We start from the raw sequence: 21,541 nt of genomic DNA on the forward strand, positions 1-21,541 counted from the left end.
GTATAGTCCTTGAACCACATATAAATTTATTTATATACGGTCTACAGCCTAATAATGTAATAATAGCATCGCAATTATAGCCTCATCAAACTGAGTCATTCATATAGTGTGATACTAATTATTTGAATAAGAAAGACAGAAAATAAATAAGAAATTTGATTAATTGTGCAAATTCACATATTGTGTACTATCATCATCATCATCATCATCATTATTATTATTATTTGCTTACATTTCCTTTTTTGACATTGGTGTAGAGTGATTTATAATGAATTATATGTAGTTACTGCTAATATGTAACATTTTTTAACTATAGGTCAGTTAAAAAATTACATATTAGCAATAGTGTAACAACCTGATAACAAGTTGGGAAAAGCATTTATATTATTGAAAAAGCTATCAAGAAGATCAGTCTGTCACAGTGTGTCTTTTATTCTGTCTTCCTCCCACCACCTCCAGCTGGTTGCGACAGATGGCGGTCCCTCACTGAGCTTCATTCTGCTGGAGGCTTTTTCAAGTTAAAAAGGAGTTTTTCCTTCCCACTGTTGCCAATTGCTTGCTCAAAGGGGGTCGTTTGATGTTTCCTTGTATTATTGTAGTGTCTTTACCAACAATGTAAAGCGCCTTGAGCCAACTGCTGTTGTGATTTGGCATTATATAAATAAAACGAAATTGAATTGAGCTGAATTGAAGTTTTAAGCAACAACATGCATACATTGTGTTTATAGTGCCCATCGTTCTTCCAAGACTTGTGAAAAGGGGCTGTCTGGTGAATGCATCAGATATAGACAAGTATGTTAAAACACATAGTAAATCAACCGTGAATCGTGGATATAGAGTACTGTGGAGCAAAAATCACTTGTTTGGCCACGCTCTTCTGGACCAATGGTTGTTTGTACTCTCCTTCCTCAATATTTGAACCTTAACAGTACCCTGTTATATCAAAATCAGTCAGCAGGAATGTAGTTTTCTAATTTCTCTCTAATTTTGAGCAGTTTTAATTTTTTTGAAAAGTATGAAGTCATTATGTATGTTTTAATGGGCTCCCAGTTTAGCTTTCATTATTATTGAATTTTTTCCCCTTTTGGAACTGGGACTCTGGGACTCTCCACCATTTGACCTTAGAACTGAAGAAGCTTCTTGGATGAGAGGTGAAACGTGTTCAAGCAACTTAAAGAAGTCCAGACGCTTTTCTTTGCAAGCTCCTTTGACTACGATGACCTGGATGACTGAGAACCTTCACAGACATATCCCCTTTTGGAAGAAACCCAGATATAACAGATAATATAATAGATCATAACACAGCTCAAAACAGCTACTGTCCAGTGGACTGACTGGAAAATGAGGCACAAGTATTTCCTTTCCACGACTGGCGTACGAAAAGGTATGAAGCATAAAATTCAGACTAACAACACCGGGATTTAAAAAGAGGACAGGATGAAAGAACAGGCATTCACTGTTTTACTTGAAAGGTCAGGTGACCTCAGTGGACCACTGTGAGTTACCAATGTATCATCTAAGCCAGTGCTCATGCTCATAAGGTGACATATGGAGCCCTTGTTACCACATTTCTTCACACTGTTTGGCCATTAATTTTTCAGTGTGGGTGATTAAAATTTCTAACAGGCATTTTATAACCAAAATCATATTTTCCAAAACCTAACCGAGCAATTTAGAGTTTAAACAGAACCAAACCACAAGTGAAAATGAGACTGAACAGTGAGTAAAAGCAAGAAGTGTAAAAGCAAAACACGAGCTGAGCTGTAGTCTTTTGGCATCCAGTACTGCAGCTGCTGTGTCGCAGCATTGGTGCCAAAGGTTGCTTTGCATGTATCTCTGAGACAGCAGTGGTTTTCTCAACATGGTAAGTTGGTCAACTTTGTAGCACAGATGAACCTTCTGGCACGCAGGGCTGGTTCTGGTTGAAGAATGGAAAAGGATGCAGGCGGATTTTGACTTGTGTTTGCTGCAGTTTATATATGATTTTGGGTTCAGCACTAAACCAGCCAGCAAGAATAATAAATTACATTTACTTGCACTTTTTCAAGCAGACTTTCAGAGGATCTCTGTCTAGCATTCATCAACCTTCACACTTTTCTTTTTGTTTGTTTGATTTCATTTCTGCGTGATGTACAGCAAACATTCTTCTTCTCCTTTCACAGATTTATGAATCTGAGGTATGAGCTCGCATTATTCTCTGCTGGTTTTTTTTTGCCTCGAGTCATGTTGTCTGTGAGAGGAAAAGCCTGTCTCCTCCTGCCTCTCTAATGCTCACCAACACCTTGTACCAGCAGGTGTATAAGTACAGACCCAATGGATCCCTTCTTGCTCTTTACATTCCAGGTGTTGTTATTCGTCCTATTGCTGATGTTTTTAGACACTTCCTCATGTAACACCAGCACCAACCTGTCGCCCCTCACTGCTGCTCCCATAGCGTCTAGCACCAAGCCCCGCTGCATCCCCTGCACTCGCTCGCCCTTTCTCACTGTCTGGAAGCTGTTACTGAATTATTTAGCACCCACTCGACTCATAAGCATGTACTGCCTTCTTTCTGCCTGTTAGGATATATATTGGCTTGGTGGTTTAACTTGGAGCTGTATGGTGAGGAGGTGCTTCAAATCGAAGTCGACTGTTAAGGAATTTTTTTCTGACGTGCAGCTAAAAGTTTGCTGTTTTCCAAAGAATATCTGGATCATGCCGAAACTGAAAGTTAACATCATTATTTTGTCCACTGGTAAGATAAGCACTGTTACTAGGCAGCTTGTGATCAAAGTCTAACTATTTCCATTTGTTTAAAACTTTTAGTGGCTGATGATGGTGGTTTGAAACGGTAGTTGCCCCATCCCAGTTTTCAGCTTGATTCTGGCCTTGGCGTGGATTTTTGAAATTCACAAAGAAGCAACATTTTGAGCTGTGCGGGTGAACGATGCAGCAAGGAATTGTTCATAAAGGCATAACAGTGGGGTTGGACCATAACAAACATGCAAGGAGAAAGTAGGTGAGGTTCATTGCATATTCAGTGTAGCTGATGAAAGAATACATGCACACTCGAGCTGTAACAAATTCTTTAAACTGAATACATTTCAAGGCTGCAGATGTATCAACAATGTCCTGGAAAGGGAAAGTGGATACAGGGGGTGGTGGTGGTGGTTGGGTGATAAATGTAGTGTCAACAAAACAAAAACTCCTGAAGACTGTGACAGTGAGCAAGTAAATAGTCTTGCATTTTGATACATATAGAAATGGAAAAATAAATGAAATGGAAAATTGCACACTGCAGATTAATAATTTCATGATTGGATAGTAACACTACATGGATGATATTGTACTTTCACAGGAGGTAATTTCTTCATATATTTGCTGAAGGAATTACCAGATAAACTATTTTCCCTGTCTTCTTTATCTACAGGGTGGGCCATTTATATGGATACACCGTAATAACATGGGAATGGTTGGTGATATTAAAGTCCTGTTTGTGGCACATTAGTATATGTGAGGGGCAAACTCCTCAAGATGGGTGGTGACCATGGTGGCCATTTAGAAGTCGGCCATCTTGGATACAACTTTTGTTTTTTCAATAGGAAGAGGGCCATGTGACACATCAAACTTATTGGTAATGTCACAAGAAAAACAATGGTGTGCTTGGTTTTAACGTAACTTTATTTTTTCATGAGTTATTTACAAGTTTCTCTTTGTTCACAGCCATTGACATGTCGAAGAGGTTAACACGTGAGGAGCCGATCGAAATTGTGTTGATATCTGGTGAACGCAGTAACCAGGTCATTGCAGCAGATTTCAGTGCAAGACACCCTACGAGACCACCCATCTCCCATGCTACAGTTAGCAAACAGCTTGCTAAGTTTCGTGAAACTGGTTCAGTGTTGGATTTGCCAACACTGCTACTGCTACTGCAGCATCTCAACGAGGATGACCCAGATCGGCGCACAGAATTTGCAGAATGGGCAAAACAAAAATTGGAACAGGACCCTCAGTTCATGCAGAAGATTTTGTTCAGTGATGAGGCAAACTTTTATGTGAATGGTGAAGTTAACAAACAAAACCACCGCTATTGGTCTGACACTAACCCACATTGGATGGATCCCTCCAAGACTGTTGGACCAACAAAAGTGATGGTTTGGTGTTGTATATGGGGTACAACGATAGTGGGTCCATTCTTCATCAATGGAAACCTCAAGGCCACTGGATATTTGAAATTGCTACATGATGATGTGTTTCCCTCTTTATGCACTGAAGCTGGCACGTTCCCTGAGTTTTTCCAGCAAGATGGTGCACCACCACATTATGGGTGCCAGGTCTGAGCATTCCTAGATGAACAGTTTCCTGGAAAGTGGATTGGTCGTCGTGGGCCAGTTGAATGACCCCCTTAGACTTTATCTTTGGGGTCATCTGAAGGCAATTGTTTATGGTGTGAAGATACGAGATGTGCAGCACCTAAAACTACGGATACTGGATGCCTGTGCTGGCATTTCTCCTGCGGTGTTGTTATCAGTGTGTGAAGAGTGGGAGAAGAGGGTTGCATTGACAATCCAACACAATGGGCAGCACATTGAACACATTTTATAAGTGGTCAGAAACTTGTAAATAACTCATGAAAGAATAAAGTTACGTTAAAACCAAGCACACCATTGTTTTCCTTGTGACATTACCAATAAGTTTGATGTGTCACATGGCCCTCTTACTATTGAAAAACCAAAAGTTGTATCCAAGATGGCCGACTTCTAAATGGCCACCATGGTCACCACCCATTTTGAGGAGTTTGCCCCCTGACATATACTAATGTGCCACAAACAGGACTTTAATATCACCAACCATTCCCATGTTATTACGGTGTATCCATATAAATGGCCCACCCTGTATACTTCTTCTATCAGGAAAGCAAAGCTGATCAAAGCTGATAAGATGTTTGCTTATCTAATTATGACATAAAAGCCAACATCTTTTGATGGGATGTACTTTTTAGTAGGATGGTTCTTAGTAGCTGTTCATACTGTACTATATGACTTCTATTGACTACAACCACCACCAAAAGAAGCTAGCTAACAACACATTTGTCATGTTTGAGCTTCTTGTTATGGTTACATGGACACTGTCCTGTAGAGTGAGAGTGATGGGAAATTGGTTCCTACAAATCTTGAACATCAACAGAGTAGAATAACATTTTATCTTACTGTAAATAGTGTATTTTTTCCTTTTTTTTTGTCATTTTAAAGTAAAAAGATCTCATATATATACTGTCTTTTATGTCTTTTATCCCGTCTTCCTTCTCTTACCCCAACCCGTCGCCCCTCCCTGAGCCTGGTCCTGCTGGAGGTTTCTTCCTGTTAAAAGGGAGTTTTTCCTTCCCACTGTCGCCAAAGTGCTTGCTCATAGGGGGTCATATGATCGTTGGGCTTTTTTCTCTGTATGTATTATTGTAGGGTCTACCTTACAATATAAAGCGCCTTGGGGCGACTGTTGCTGTGATTTGGCACTATATCAAGAAAACTGAATTGAATTGAATTACATATAACTGCAAAAATACAGCGTGCACTGTAAGCAAGCTCTTGCTTCTGTGCATCTGTTGCACCCGCTTTCTTTGAGAGTTAAATTTACATGACAGACCAAAATCCCAAGTTATATTCAGTCTTCAGAGTTGTGTGGTTATTTCATAAGCCTGGAATACTGTGCGGCTCTGGGTTCATTGAGGTACATAGCGGGACACATCCCAAGCTCAGCCTGTAATTGGTATGCATGAGTGTACTTACAAAGGGACTGCCAATTGTTGACAGACCTAATGTGTGATTTTCCTAAGTTAGCTTTAAGATTTGGACAGTAGAAGAAACAAAGAAACAGCAAACCTTACCTCAGCAAAAGGCAAGTTTCAGTATTAAGTACTTCTCTAATGTGCTTTTCAAAAGAGAGAAGCCCTAAATTATATGGAAAAGCATAAAAACAGCCATCTGTGTATTTGCAGACTTACTGGCAATAGTGACCAGATGGCCACTTGATGCTTTCTTGGACTGACACTTGACTTGGCAGTGAGTTTTATGGTTAGATGGCTGCAAACTTTACTGCTAAAGTCTTCATTGTTTCTAAATGCAAAGCGGCTTTTTGAAATCGAGCATCAAGCAGAGCAGAGTGCCAGTGGAATGAGTTCAAACCTCTCTGAAGATGACTGTTTTAAGTTTCACTGTAATATTAAACTCAATTTGTTTGGGATCAGTGAAACAGTTAAAAAACATAAAACAATCTTTTATGTCTCTTTCAGATAACAGGTTTTCATTTAAACTTGTGCTTATTCCTTAGTGCATTTGCAAAAAATATTCAAATGAACATTGTTTTCCTTTGTTCTGGTTTTCAAAATCAAATTTATACTCATCATACGCCGTATTTCAGATTCAGTAAACGCTGAGGATATTGGCCTTATTTAAAGACGAGTTTGACTGCAAAGCAGTCTTGGATGTGAAATCTTGACGCTAAGTATCTCAGATCTGCCGGCTGCACAGATGGACGATGAGGGATGAGAGTTGAAATCAATCATTGAGTATCTTACTATTAGATGGCCAGTTAGTGACTCTAATTGCATTTTATTTAAGGATATTAATCAGAGGCAATGAGCACATACTGTGCTTGAAATTCAAAATGTCATACTCTGCAGGTGACAGAAAGAAGATAACACCAAAAGAGAGATGAGGGCAAATCAGCTGCAACAGAGGAATTTATAAGCAAAAAGAGCGTGAAGACAGCAACACAGGCAGCACACATGAGTTTACTGCTGCAGTCCAGTGACTACACTTCCAAATTAATTTAGATCTACAACAGTGTGCCCATACTTTCCTATTAAAAGAAACTTTAAAATGTTTATGGTGATAAGAGAATTCACTGCACTTTTAACATGAAGCTGTCAGGGACCTGGGTGTGCAAACCCAGGGTTCTTGAGCAGGTTGTGGAATTGTGCATATTTGCTGGTGTGTGGCGCTTGTGTCCCTCATTTCCAGGTTTGTGTGTATAGGTGTTTGCGCGTGGGTGTGGGGGTGTGTGTGTTCCGGAGGACCAGTTTACAGGCATTGTCAGGCCTGGTGGGTGTGACCCGTTGACAGGCTGGCCACACCTGAGGAGGATGATCATGCACACCTGCAGCTGATCAGGATTGTCAGGGGAGCTACTTAGCAGTGTGGCTGCGCTCCCATCGATGCTGAATTGTTGCATGAGAATTCCCGTCAGTTTTCCAGATAGTTATTCAGAGAGTGTGAGCTGGTTACATTAAGAGTGTCTAACGTCTGTTTCTGTGATTTCACAGGAAGATCATGGAAATAAGAGGGCAGCAAGCACGGGATGCACGGACACTTGGAAGCGAGGACAAGGAGCAGGGACACTGGGAGGAAGACACGGCACAGGAGTCTGGGGTGCACGGGGATTTATTGTTGTGTGATTATTTACCTTACTGTAAATAAATGTACTGTCTGTATTGAAGAGTCCAGCGTTTGGGTCCTCTTTCCCCACATCCCCATGGTCTGCCAGTGCAGCCATGACAGAAGCTTATGCACAAGTTCAATAACTATGATCTGCAATGTCTCATCTGCCTGCTTTCCACGCTGTCAATCTCAATACCAACATCATTTCTCTAGTCCAATCATCTTCTCACCCACCTTCTTTGAGCCAATCAGCCTCCTCTTCCCATCGTTTAAATCTCTGCTCTCCATCATTCTCCCTTTCAGACCCTCCTTTGTGCAACCCACCTCCTCCCCGTCTCCACCTCAGACACCTCAGCCAGGGCTCTATTCAAGTCTCAATCTTTATCTTCACCACCACCAGCATTTAAACTCCTGAGGGTGCCTGTCCTAAATCCTACCACCGCTGGGATCATGTTCTTCCACATGGGTCATCAATACATGAATTTCTCGAATGCACTCATGTTCAAATATTCTAAGTTTCTGTGCCTCACTGTTAAAACACACATTTCTTGAAGTATTTGTAAGGCAATAATTATGAGACCAAAGCAGCAAACTACTCATCACAAAAATATTTTTTCATGAGTCACTTGTGCAGTCAACAATGGGAATATAGCTGTTGATACTTTATATTTTTGTTACTCCCAACAACCACATAGAGACACTAATTAACATTCATTTTGTTTTGGCCCATGTTTAATCATTTTGCAGCTGGGTACAGCAATTTTTGTGTGCGTGTTTGCTTTTTGCATAAAACTGGAATTTATTAAAGACTATTTTCAATTGTGGGTTGATGTATATTTTATGACAGAAGGGCTACAGGAAAATACTACAGCACCCATATTCGTTGTTATGAAGGAACAAGCCATGCTTTGCAGCAGTGTGACTCACTGATGTGTTTTTAATAGTCTTTACAACAACACCGAGGGCTCGTGGAACAGAGGAATAATCTATAAAGCAGAAAGTATCAGCTCAGTAAATGCTTCCTGTTAAGATCAATAAATCAGTTAACATTTAAGAGATATGCAGACAACAATGAAAACATGTTCTTCTACCAATCTAGTGAAAATTAAATTTTTGTTTGCAGTGAAAAACAGCCTTTGTCCTTTCAGATTGGCACAAAACATGTGTTATCACTTAATACAAATGTGGTTTTAAGAATAAAATGTACACATCGTGCATCGAAAGTGATCTTTATATGTGGCTCAAATGTATTCACAAAAAGGCTTCTTCTGCTCTTCTCGTGCAGATGTTACCAAAGTGAGAAAGATGTCTTCCATCACTGTTATTACAGGCTCTGTGCGTAAAGAGATGCTTGTTAATCAAGCAGCGTGTGTCACTGAGCTAGAGTTAAAAGCTTAAAATGATCATCAAAATGTTTATGTGCTATTAATCCGAGTCATTTCCTCTCAACACCAGCAGGATAGCTTTTAGTGTTTCACATCATAGTCGAACAAACATAATACTGCTTGCCTTGCTGCCTGTGAATTCAGCAGCGACACTTCACATCCATGTTAAACATCACACCCACACATGGATGTAAACCTGCGTGCTATATTTTTGTGACTTTAGTACTTTATTACTCAGTAGCATGTGCACACCTCCACACACATAAACGTACAACACTGTAAGTGTGGACTAATTAGACTGCGTGTCCCAGTGGACCTAATCTATCTTACGGGACAGTAAATAGGATCTGTTGGCACTGTTCCTTTGATCAACGCCTGTCAAACACTGGACAGTACTGCCTTATGTTGGAAAGCCTCCAGGGGATACACACGCGCGCGCGCACACACACGCACATACACATCGGTTTCTTTATCTACTGACAGGCTTCTGCTTTTGTTTTTCAATGCTGCTGGCAGAATGACTGTTACTCTGCATCATATGAATGACGCAAAAGTTTTGGCAAATATTACGACGATGACGTAAATACATATAATGTTTTCTCTTAAGAATGTGATGTAAATTAATGGACAGTTTCTTTCGTCTATCGTTTCCAGGTCTTACAAATACTTATATTAAAGTTAATCTGGAATAGTAAGAACAAAATCAATGACATAGAAAATGAAGAGAAAACATAAAGGATTCAGTGCTAGTTAAGTTAAATTAAGTTACATTTCTTAAAGTTTAATTTGTACATAAATTTCTATTTGTTTCTTCACCTAAAATATATCTTCTTCTGCAGTATTTAAATACCACATAGTTTGATTTAATCTCATCATCAGAGGGTTGGGATCCTGTATGCAAATTAAATATTTTGTACTACTTTAGTCTTGAGAGTTTTATTTGTGTTTTCTTAAATTAGTTTTCAAATGCTCACGCAATCTGGCCCCAGAGAGTCTTTCTAGATACATAGAGCGCAATAGTATGAGCATGTACAACTGTACAATACTATATCAGAGATCTAAATTAGGGCAAGCGGCATTTTCTATGAAGGCTTGTCATCTATGGAACACACAGATATGAAATCTTTCACAGTAATTGTTGGTTAAAGGTAAATCAGAGCTGTAGTCATTTTAGATAATCATATTATATTTTTAGTATCCATACTTTTAAAAATAATTTTCTTTTCTTTTTTTTTCTCCCTTTCCCTTTTTTTACACTATATTTTACACTGAATTCTTTGTAATTTTGTAGTGATAGTGTATTATGATTTTAGGTAACTGACACAATGCACTGTGTTGTAATGCTGTTTGTGTTAAAGCCCAGCAAAGTAGTGATGGGATTTCCGGCTCTTTTTAGAGATCCGGCTCTTTCGGTTCGGCTCACTAAAAAGAGCCGGCTCTTTCGGCTCCGAACCGGCTCTTCAGGTTGTTTTGTTGCTTTAATTAATTTATTATTAACAATAATATAAAATTATGCACAAAAGGAATTACTAACGTAAAAACAAGTGGTTTTATTTATATATGTTTATATATAAATATATGCGGTGGCCCCTAGAGACAAAACACGTACAAACTCCAAAACACATTTCTAGCATGAACTGAACTTCCAAAGCAGAGCTACTAGATCACTTAAATTACACAATTGAAAGCATGTGTGTATTGTTTGTGTATTTATACACAGGCACTCATATATATCAGAGGTAGGACCAAGTCATTGTTTTGCAAGTCTCAAGTAAGTCTCAAGTCTTTATCCTCAAGTCTCAAGTCAAGTCTCAAGTAATGTCAGGCAAGTCAGAGTCGAGTCTCAAGTCACTGGTGTAAAAGTCCGAGTCAAGTCACAAGTCTGAAATTTTGAATTTCAAGTCATTTCGAGTCTTTAAAAAAAAACGAAAAAAAGCATGTTGCAGTTTTATGCTAAGTGTAAATATTAGACCATGTAATTTTTAAATCTGTGTTTTTCTCAACACATGACAAAATAGTGAACTTAGAAAATATACACAAATTGTGAAATTGCACCTCTTTAAAATGCAGCTCAATTAAACCTAGCTCCAAGAATAATTTTCACCGACAGTTCTGAGATAAGCTGCATGTTATTCTTGGATGCGGTTGTAGGACTGGCTTTAAAATCACATGACAAAAATATCATACACATTAAAAAAAACTGCATCACCAACGTAGCCTGGACAACATTTGCAAGTTAGATGAAGTCAGCTATCTCATCTTAGCATATTTATATGCATATTTATAATCATACGGTTCTTGGAGTGAGTGCATACACTCATGAAGTTTAGTAACTTCCGGTCACTGCAACAAGCCCAGGTACAGTTTACCGACGGATGGGTGCAGGACCTTGAAATGCACCGTGTAGAAAGTAAAGACCATCGTACGTATCATAAGTTTACCAGTCTCACAAATCGTCGTCATAAATACACATTCGTTAACCGTTTATTAATAGGACCTTTGAGCTCAATGGTAATTAATTAGCAGTGGAAATAATTTTTGGTAGCATCACAGAAATGTAGCAGTGACAATAATATTGTATGCTGTAATCCTACTGTGCAATTAGTGATACAAAACAACTGTTTTATCCTGTGAATAAAAGTATATGTTTTTGTCAATGTACCATAATAACAGAAGCGAAACGCAATATTGTGTCAGGACAATTCACTATTTATGCACAATAAACAAAGGAGCATAGCGCGACCATTTCTGTTCAGTGCCAGACTTGCTTGTAACCTGTATCACCAATTATGTTAAAAAAATGACGTATTAACTACAACAGCAGACTGACCTTTGTGTAAATGCTTGGAGCAGACTAACATGTGAGCTGGAGTGTTCTGGGACGTTATATTTTGTCTTTGAATGGCTGCAATCCAGTCGCCTCTTTGTTACTTCGGAAACATGGCTCGAACAATTTCTCTTCAACGACATAATCCGATAACAACCGATCTCTTTACCCGTCGGCTTCCCGTGGCTGTCATGCGACCGGCTATTGCAGTTAATAATACAACAGCTTCTTGACATTTTTGTGTTTCTTTTTATCACTGTATAACTGATTTTAATTGAAAGCCTGCGTGCGCTAGTACCGCTTGCCACGAGTTCCCAGAATCCTTTGCGGTTCTATCCGTGAATGACGTCACATTTTCAATCTCTATATAATATGCATGTTAAATTTTATATTTGGGGTAAAATATCAAGTCTTTTCAAGTAAACCGGTTCAAGTCCAATTCAAGTCCCAAGTCATTGGTGTAAAAGTCCAAGTCAAGTCACAAGTCTTAGAACATTTTTTCAAGTCAAGTCTAAAGTCATAAAATTAATGACTCGAGTCTGACTCGAGTCCAAGTCATGTGACTCGAGTCCACACCTCTGATATATATATTCAAATAATTTTAAAAAAAGTTCATTTACCTGTTATTACCACACACCAAATCCGGTCGTTGGTACTTGCTGGCTTGTGTAGCCACAAGATAACAAAGGCTCAACACTGCGCCCAGCATCCTGGAGCACTTCTGTTGTCTTTTGTACGTGTTTTGAGTTTTTATGTGCTTCTGAGTTTTTATATGCTTCTGAGTTTTTACGTGCTTCGGAGTTTGTACGTGTTTTTACATGTTTTGGAGTTTTTACGTGTTTTGGAGTTTGTACGTGTTTTTACGTGTTTTGGAGTTTGTACATGCTTCAGAGTTCGTACGTGATTTGAAGTTTGTATGTGCTTTGTCTCTAGGGGCCACCGTAAATATACTTTTATTTATTCACTCCACATAAAATGTAATAAATAAATCATATAATACAAAAATCAACTATTCACATTTCAAGTTTTAACTATTTAAATTTTCAGCTTTTTCCTTTCACAAATTTAAAGTGAAAAGAACACAAAACACTGCAAACCACAACACAATTAAATATAAATTATAATATGAAAACTAAAAGAACATGCATATTCTCTGTCATATGGACCTGCATGAATAAACTTTCTCAATCCTTTATCATCTGCAACCGAAAATAGTTGTGGATGATTACTATACCTTTCTAATGTTGTTGTCCCTGCCTCTCTTTCTCTCTCTCTGGCTCTGTTCCTGTGCTACTGAGTGTAACTACCGCCCCTCCCCCCTCTGCCCAGCGTAAAGCACAAGGCCCGCGTGCAGAGTGAAGCGGGAAAAAAGTGCGAGAGAGAGGCTGAGAGAAAGAAAAAAAAAAAAAAACCCACGTGACGGCTCGCGATAAGGAGCCGGCTCGCGTCGTTCACGTCAAAGAACCGGCTCTAAGAGCCATTTCGTTCGCGAACGACCCATCACTACAGCAAAGGACAAGGGTACGTTGGCCCTGAGAGGCCAAACACCAGCAATAAGAAAGACCCTGCAAAAGCATACAAAACACAACGGAAGTAGGAAAAAACACAAACGAAGTGTTTCTGGGGAGACAATAACCCGACGGACCAGCTGCAGGAACCCAAAACATGGTAGGTGTGTTTTATCATGATTCATATAATACTGATGACGGATTTTTAGGCTAATAGTTAGGCTAACACACGTACCTCTCATCTTTTCTTTCCGCACAAAACCGATAGATCCTCCACTTCTTTTAAGTGTCTCCCAGTGCAATTCTTAGCATGTTTTGGTTCCTGCAACTGGTCCGTCGGGTCATTGTCTCCCCAGAAATACTTCCCTTGTGCTTCTGGAAATCTGTTTTTTCGTATTTCCTTTTTCTTTTTTCCTATCTCCATTGTGTTTTGTGTGCTTTTGCAGCGTTTTTCTCATTGCTGGTGTCTTCTTAAGTTGCAGTCCGTTTGGCCTCTCAGGGCCACCGTACAAGAGTTGAAAATTAGCAATAGCTATAAACTCTGTGTGCAACACATCAATTTCATGCTCCGTATTGGAAGTATGTTAAACTGCAAATAAATATGAAAAGAAATGTCAATTTTTAAAAAGGCAGCAATTTGAAAATCTTTTAAACCCATGTTTTATTCACAATAGAACATAGAAAATATACTGCTCAAAAAAATAAAGTAATGCTCTGAAAACACATCATATATTAGTGCAAAAAAGAATCATGCTGGAAATCTATATGGAGTGGGTAATGCACATCGTTTGAAATTAAAATGATCAACCTACAGAGAGCTGAATTTAAAGACAGTAAAAAAGTGATGAAGCAGGCTCATCCACTTTGCTGGAATTTTACTGCAGAAACTCAAAATGACTACTCAGTAGTCTGCTTGGCCCCTAAGTGCTTGTATGCATGTCTGACAATGTCAGAGCATGCTCCTAATGACACAACAACGTCTTGGGAATCTTGTTCCATTTGAGGGTTGAGCTGAACAGTCTAACCTGGTGAGTCGAATGGACCAAAACATAATGTTACAGAGGTTGTAACGTTGGGTTGCGTTTAGTGGTTGAGAGGAGGCGGCAAAACACCTAGCAGGGTAGCCAAAAGAATACACACTCACGCTGGCGTTGGGGATTCCACAGTGTGTTCTTTAATATACCTTCTCTTCATCAACCATATAAGCCCGGTTGAACGGCTGCAGCTTAACAAACATAGCGCACAGTGTTCGTACAACCCATAACGTTGCAAACAAAGGTGTCTGGAGAGGTAAAACATAAAATCCGTCCCTCCTCATGTACTAGCGTGCAAGCACATGTCCACACCATCACAGAGAGAGAGAGAGCAGAGAGACCAGTGGCACACACTGATGACACCATCAACCCTCGACTTGGGTGTCTTAAAGGGACACCACACCATAGTGGCTGTTACATATTCCCCCCGGGTTAAACAAAGGCTGCCCTCAGCCGGACCCAGGTGACCCTCCTCCCGCTACCCCCTTTCACTACACATAGCTACTTTAGGTAGTAAGCAGGTCGTGGAGGAATTGTTACACACCTGTACAGCATTGGTACAGTCCAGACTTAACCAGCCTCCATACATGGTCAGCAGGATAAGAAGTTAAAACCAAAACAGGGAAATGTACAGTGCAATATTGACAAACTGGCATACATGACAGTGTCCCACATGGTGAATGTCCATTTAAATAAATGTTAAAGAAAGAAAATAAACTTAGCATAGCCAGGACAATTACAGAATGAAATTCCCTTTTTCTTTCATTGCGTTTCTTCTACTTCACAAACTTGCAACAGACAGCATAATATGTGAAAACAGTACCAGAAAGTACTGTAGAAAACCCAAACAACAGTCATGTTACAACAGTAACCAACACGAAATACATAAGAAAAAAAATGCAAATTCAGGAACTATGGCAAAGCTGCATCGAACCCACGCCCGGGAAACGCAGGTCCACGCACATCCAATGGAGCCACGACGAAGAGGCCAAACAGAGAACGGCGCCACAGTCCACAAACCATGCTGGAGCAGCTCCAGTCGTTGCCATGGAAATGCACCACCGCGACCCTTTGATCCTCCCGACGTCCTCGTCCTGGTCCGTTCCCGCGAAACATGGCGGACAGCCACTTTGCCGCGTTGTACCTTTTTATGTACCAATCATCAGATGCTCGAAGATACTGCATACTGAGGTCCAAGAGAAGATGTTCGGGTGCCATTTTGTAACGTTGGGTTGCGTTTAGTGGTTGAGAGGAGGCAGCAAAACACCTAGCAGGGTAGCCAAAAGAATACACACTCACGCTGGCGTTGGGGATTCCACAGTGTGTTCTTTAATATACCTTCTCTTCATCAACCATATAAGCCCGGTTGAACGGCTGCAGCTTAACAAACATAGCGCACAGTGTTCGTACAACCCATAACGTTGCAAACAAAGGTGTCTGGAGAGGTAAAACATAAAATCCGTCCCTCCTCATGTACTAGCGTGCAAGCACATGTCCACACCATCACAGAGAGAGAGAGAGCAGAGAGACCAGTGGCACACACTGATGACACCATCAACCCTCGACTTGGGTGTCTTAAAGGGACACCACACCATAGTGGCTGTTACAAGGTCTTCTATTGGATTTCAGGCATGTTTGGGGGTCAGTCAGTGGTATAATGTCCTTCATCCTCCTGTATTGACATGAACAAAGAGGAACCCAAGACCAGTGTAAATGGTTTGTATTTGTATAGCGCTTTACTAGTCCCTAAGGACCTCAAAGTGCTTTACACATTCAGTCATCCACCCCAGTCACACACTGGTGATGGCAAGCTACATTGTAGCCACAGCCACCCTGGGGCGCACTGACAGAGGCGAGGCTGCCGGACACTGGCACCACCGGGCCCTCTGACCACCACCAGTAGGCAATGGGTGAAGTGTCTTGCCCAAGGACACAACGACCGAGACTGTCGGAGCTGGGGCTCGAACCGGCAACCTTCCGATTACAAGGCAAACTCCCAACTTTTGAGCCACGGTGAGCTAACAAGGATTATAAGGTTTTTGACTGTCATTAAAGCAGTAATGGGTATTATCAACTATTAAGGTCTAGATGTACATCTTTCATCTTTGTTTTTACTTAGAGTTTAAGCGCATATCATTTGTAAAATGCTATAATTTGTTAAATTGGAGATTAAGTACTTTTGGACGCAACAGTATATTTGCTGATTGTGAACAAGCTCACCACAGGCAGGCAGTTTTCTAAGTCTTACAGATCTTGTCTTTACTTCCCCACTTTGCTTTAACTGCCAGCTGGAAGGGCCCTGAGATCTTTTTACAGCCTTTCTGCTTTGCAGGCACAACCTTTTTTTTTTTTTTTTCTCACATCGACATGTACTTGCTCAAGGGATGTAAATGTTACCACAAGGTTCAAACAGTCAGCAAATTCATCAGCTGACAATTCCTAATGACATTTCTTCACAACACAGTAAAGACCTCAAGTTTTGACTCTAGAGTGTGTTTTATTTTTGTGAAATTAAAGTTCATAAAATAAACCGCAAGAGCACACCAATAAAAGGATGTTTTGTTTTATTTAGTTGTGTAGATTTGCTTATTTTCATTTAAAAAGTGTGCAGTTTTTCCAGGTCTGCCTTGCCCCGTTGCATACAGCTGTATTGGTATTCATGGGCACAATGTGTAAACTGAAGCCAACATTAATTCAACATACTAAAACTTTCCCTGTAGCCACATAGCTCACAGAGCTATGCTGTGCTGTGGGTGTGGGCTTAGAAAATCCGTGTGAGAACAATTGTTGAAGCTAATTTGGGGGAAAACATATGGGAGCAACTACATGTACCCACAGTTAACAATTCAACCTCCTCGGTTTGACTGAGGAAAATACTTATGGCATGAAGTGTGTGTTAATGTCCCAAATGATTTCCAACTGTGAAGCACATACAGATTTATCTGCAGTGAACCACTCTCAAGTGATATTTAGTAGGATAGTCTTTTGAAATTGATTGTACCCCTCAATTCGGAGTTATTACATTTGTATTCATTATTGTTTTTATTTCATCATTAAATATGCTTTTATCAGTTGTTTTACTAACATACAAAACAATTCAAATTTACACATTCAGCACACAATGTTTCTGAAGCTCCCTTTCTGGACCCTTTAAAGTGTATTAATTACTGTCAGCTTCAGCTTTAAGCTTCAGTTTTTCTCCATCAACCCTTGAGGGAAATACTTGGCTCTTTAGCGGCTAAGTGCTCCACCATGTTCACCAGCCTGTTACTAAATTTGTCCGCCTGCTGTCTGGTTCTGAGAAAGTAAGGTAGAATGGGCTTATCAGAGCTTTTAGCTGAAAACAGCTGGTCTTAACAGGTGGCAACCAAGGGGCTAGCTCCAGGAGTGGAAAATGAAGCAAACACTGAAGCACCAAAAACTGTAGTTACTCGAGGGGCCACTTGAGACTGCCTCCAATAGTAAATCAATGCCCATAGACTTAAAGACATGTTAGAGCTGAGATCACATTACCTTTTCTGTAACACACATCATTGTACTTAATGCAGATGCCATTATTTGACTTCTGTTCATGTAAATGAAAGTGAAAATAATATATTAATCTACATCTTTTACAGTGGAAATATAGACACGGACGACTGCTAACCCTTTTTCTACACCCTCCAGCTTCACAGAGCTAACAGTGAAGACCCCAGGTCTGAGAATGATATTCAAGCGAGGTATATGACTGCTAAGCAGCTGAAGCAGGATTTTCAAAATGCAACACAGGTAGTGATTGGCATTAAATGCGGTAGCACTGCAACCTCCTCATATCCAGTTGTTGGGAAACACTAATACATAAGGTGCTGTGAAAAACAGGGAAAATAAGTCACATAATCCCTTGTATTGCAAGCTCCAGCTTAGTTTTTGGTGTAGACAAGCTGTGATCAGTTAACTTGTGCTGCCGCTCTTTGTGGATTTAGACAACTGAATTTAACAAAAAATAAGCAGATGTTTAACAAGCTACACGGCTGATTTCCCACCACCGGAAACAATAGAGGTTGTATAAAAGGTTTAATTCAGTGAATGAATCTAATCTCTCTCTGCATCCAACATACTGTCTCAGAAAACTGCAAAATGACAAATTCAGCCTGCACTAAACTGATTAGTACAGTTTCAGAAAAACATTAAATCTTAGTTCATGTTAATGTTTAGAGATGAATGAACACATACTGTGCAGTTTGTGTTTTTTGGGATATTTATTGAGCTGTTTAAAAAGCTGCATTTGAAATTATGAGCCACGTAAAATGTTACTTTGCTGATGGTTTAACCTATTCTGTAGTGCTAGTTAGATGCTGAAATGCAAACTTTTTGCGTCTGCATTAATTGCTAAGTAATTCAAGGAGATTCCACAGCAGAGGAGGAGCCAGACATTTGAAACACCCGGGGCTTAGCCCTAAAGGGTAGTATGCATGTGGGATTTTTTTTTTTTTTTGAAGGGGGGGGGGGGGGGGGGGGTGTAGAAATGACTGAAAGATTAATAGGCTCTGTTTTGAGTTTTGTTCAAAAAAGAATGACTTCATATAGGGAAATATATATATCACACATGCAGGACACCTTAAACTAGTTTTTTAATTGAGCAGCAAGACAGAACGAAGTCGGGGCTGTATCAAGACACAGGGACTAAACCCCAATTCAACCAGACCCAGAACTGATCCAGAATTAAAACAGGACTACAACAGTTCAAAAGCAGGATTACTGAGGACTTAACCAAGACAGAACCACAATCAGAACTAGATGATAGTAGCACTAAAAATCATCATAGACCTGCACTACACTTATTTATTTAATTCTACCAAAGTACAATATTTAGATTGAGAAAAGTTTATATAATTATTTAGCCTTGTTGTGCAAACAAGCCTGCAGAACTTAATAAATATAGAATTTGAAAAATAGCAAACCTAAAAAGAAACACTAGGTACGAGATACATGAGGACCTATGATACAGTGATACTTTTGGTAAACAACCATGTGACTAACATGTGTGTCTCACCTGCTCTTGTTCCATCTCTGTTCTGTCCTCATTCTCCATCTCAATCTCTGCTCCTCTCTCGCCCTCTCTGCTCCTCTCTCTCCCTCTTTGTGCTGACAATCATCAAATATACAGTTGAAACCAGATATTTACAAACTCTTCAGATCAAAACACAAACACTTTTTTAATTGTAACATCAAATCAGACTAAATGTTTATTTTTTTAGATTGATAAATATAAAAACATATTTGTTAACTTTAAGAGTAAAGAGAGAAACTGTCTGTGTTTTTTAATTGCAAATGGCACCAAATTGTATTCAAATTGAGCCACACTTATGGAACTCCACGATTCTTTTCCTGGTGTTTTGGTTGACATCTCTGGATTTTCCCATGTCAAAGAAACAGGCTCTGTGTTTTGCCTTATATGCATCCACAGCTGTGCCACCAATTTACTCACATGGACTCTACTAACCTATCAGAAGCTTCTTCAGCTCAGAATGGAATCGTCTGGAGTTTTCTTATTAATTAACAAACTTAGTGTACATGTACTCCTAAATTTAATGAAAGTGATAAAAAATAGACAGCTCTGTCTCTCTTTATTCTGACATTTAACTAATTCAAAATATATTTCAATATTTATCTAAAACAAAAGTTTACTCTAAATTGATGTTGTACAGTAAAAATGTTTTATGTTTTCTCCCTAAAGTGTATGTAAATATCTGGTTACAAATGTGAATATCCTGCTGTGTACTGAAATCCCTCTTGTTTTGCATAGAAATATACTGAACAACATAGTAAGCATAATATATAAAATAACATTTACCTGAGTTTTTTCTTTGAAAGAACCCTCTAATGTCCATTCTTATATTTCAGTACATAACTGAAACCGAATTAGTCGGGGAGGGTAAGAACTGAAAATATGAAATAAACACACGTAAGCTAAGACTCTCTAAAAAATAGCATTTGTTCGGCTTTTCATTTCGCCATTTGTTGATTCACTTGAAGAGCAAGTAAAATAATATTGGTCAAGTGATCAGTTTCATATCAATCTTTCGTGATGCACCGTCATATTTACATTATTTGTACGGTACGAATGATTTGCTTTGGTACCTGCTCAAACTTAAGCTCTCCTTAGTATGGCTGGCTCCGTCTCTCAAACAGCGCACTCACGGGCAGCAGCTCCCCCCGCCCCCTCGCTCAGTCGCTTAGTGCCTGAGCTTGGATCATACCAATATCAGGGGGGGATTCACGCACAGTCGTAAATTCCCACAGTGTGCACTATGTGCTTCGAATATTGTGTGTACTTTTTGTTTTATACAGTTGTCAGCCAGGCATCTAACTATGAAAAAATTACACTCCAAAATACCCCGGGCTTCTGACAAAACAACCCGGGCTTAAGCCCCGTAAGCCACCCCCACGCTCCGCCCCTGTTCCACAGCATGTCTTTCATCCCGTCTTCCTTCTCTCAGCCCAACCAGTCGCAGCAGATGGCCCCGCCCCTCCGAGCCTGGTTCTGCTGGAGGTTTCTTCCTTTTAAAAGGGAGATTTTCCTTCCCACTGTTGCCAAAGTGCTTGCTCAATGGGGGTTATATGATCGTTGGGCTTTTTTCTCTGTATGTATTATTGTAGGGTCTACCTTACAATATAAAACGCCTTGAGGTGACTGTTGTTGTGATTTGACGCTATATAAATAAAACTGAATTGAATAGATGAAACACCTTTCTGGATCATTCTGGTTAACCCCTTCCTGTACCTATTTCTGCAGTAGAATAGGTGGTTTAATTGCTGTGCTCGTTAGGCTGCTGTCAGCTTTGCACTAAACTAAAAAACTGAAAGAAACATGTTGTGAGTGCGCTCTTCATTACAGTAGTTTTTCATATCAGTGTGAGGCCTGCAGCCTAGGTTTACACTGTTAACTTAAGTATGTGAAACCACATCTCAGGACATACTGAAGTAGTAGTAGTAGTGTACCGAGCAGTAAACAGTATTACTTTATTAGTAAAGTTAGTAATTAAGTGAAATAATACACTTTTTGTGAGTAAAAATCCCAACACTGTTGGTCACTCCACTAAGTGGTGTCATTAAACGGGAGCTTGGCAACATAATGACGTTTTTGGATTTTAATTGTTTTTTATTTTAATTCTTGAAGTTTGCTAATGTTGGTACATAATTTACCACCCTGCCCTCTTGGCCAAATATGATCACTCCTGGGCCCAACAAACAAAAAAACCAAAAACCCAACGTGGGGTAGTCAAAATGCTATAATTGAGACTTCAAAACACAAAACAGGAAGATGAAGTTACATGACAAAGACCATCTTTTACGTACAGTCTATAATGGCAGCAGTGCTGGTGAGAGATGA

This window comes from Rhamphochromis sp. 'chilingali' (assembly GCF_963969265.1).
Source record: "Rhamphochromis sp. 'chilingali' genome assembly, chromosome: 4".
NCBI classification, from domain to species: Eukaryota; Metazoa; Chordata; class Actinopteri; order Cichliformes; family Cichlidae; genus Rhamphochromis; species Rhamphochromis sp. 'chilingali'.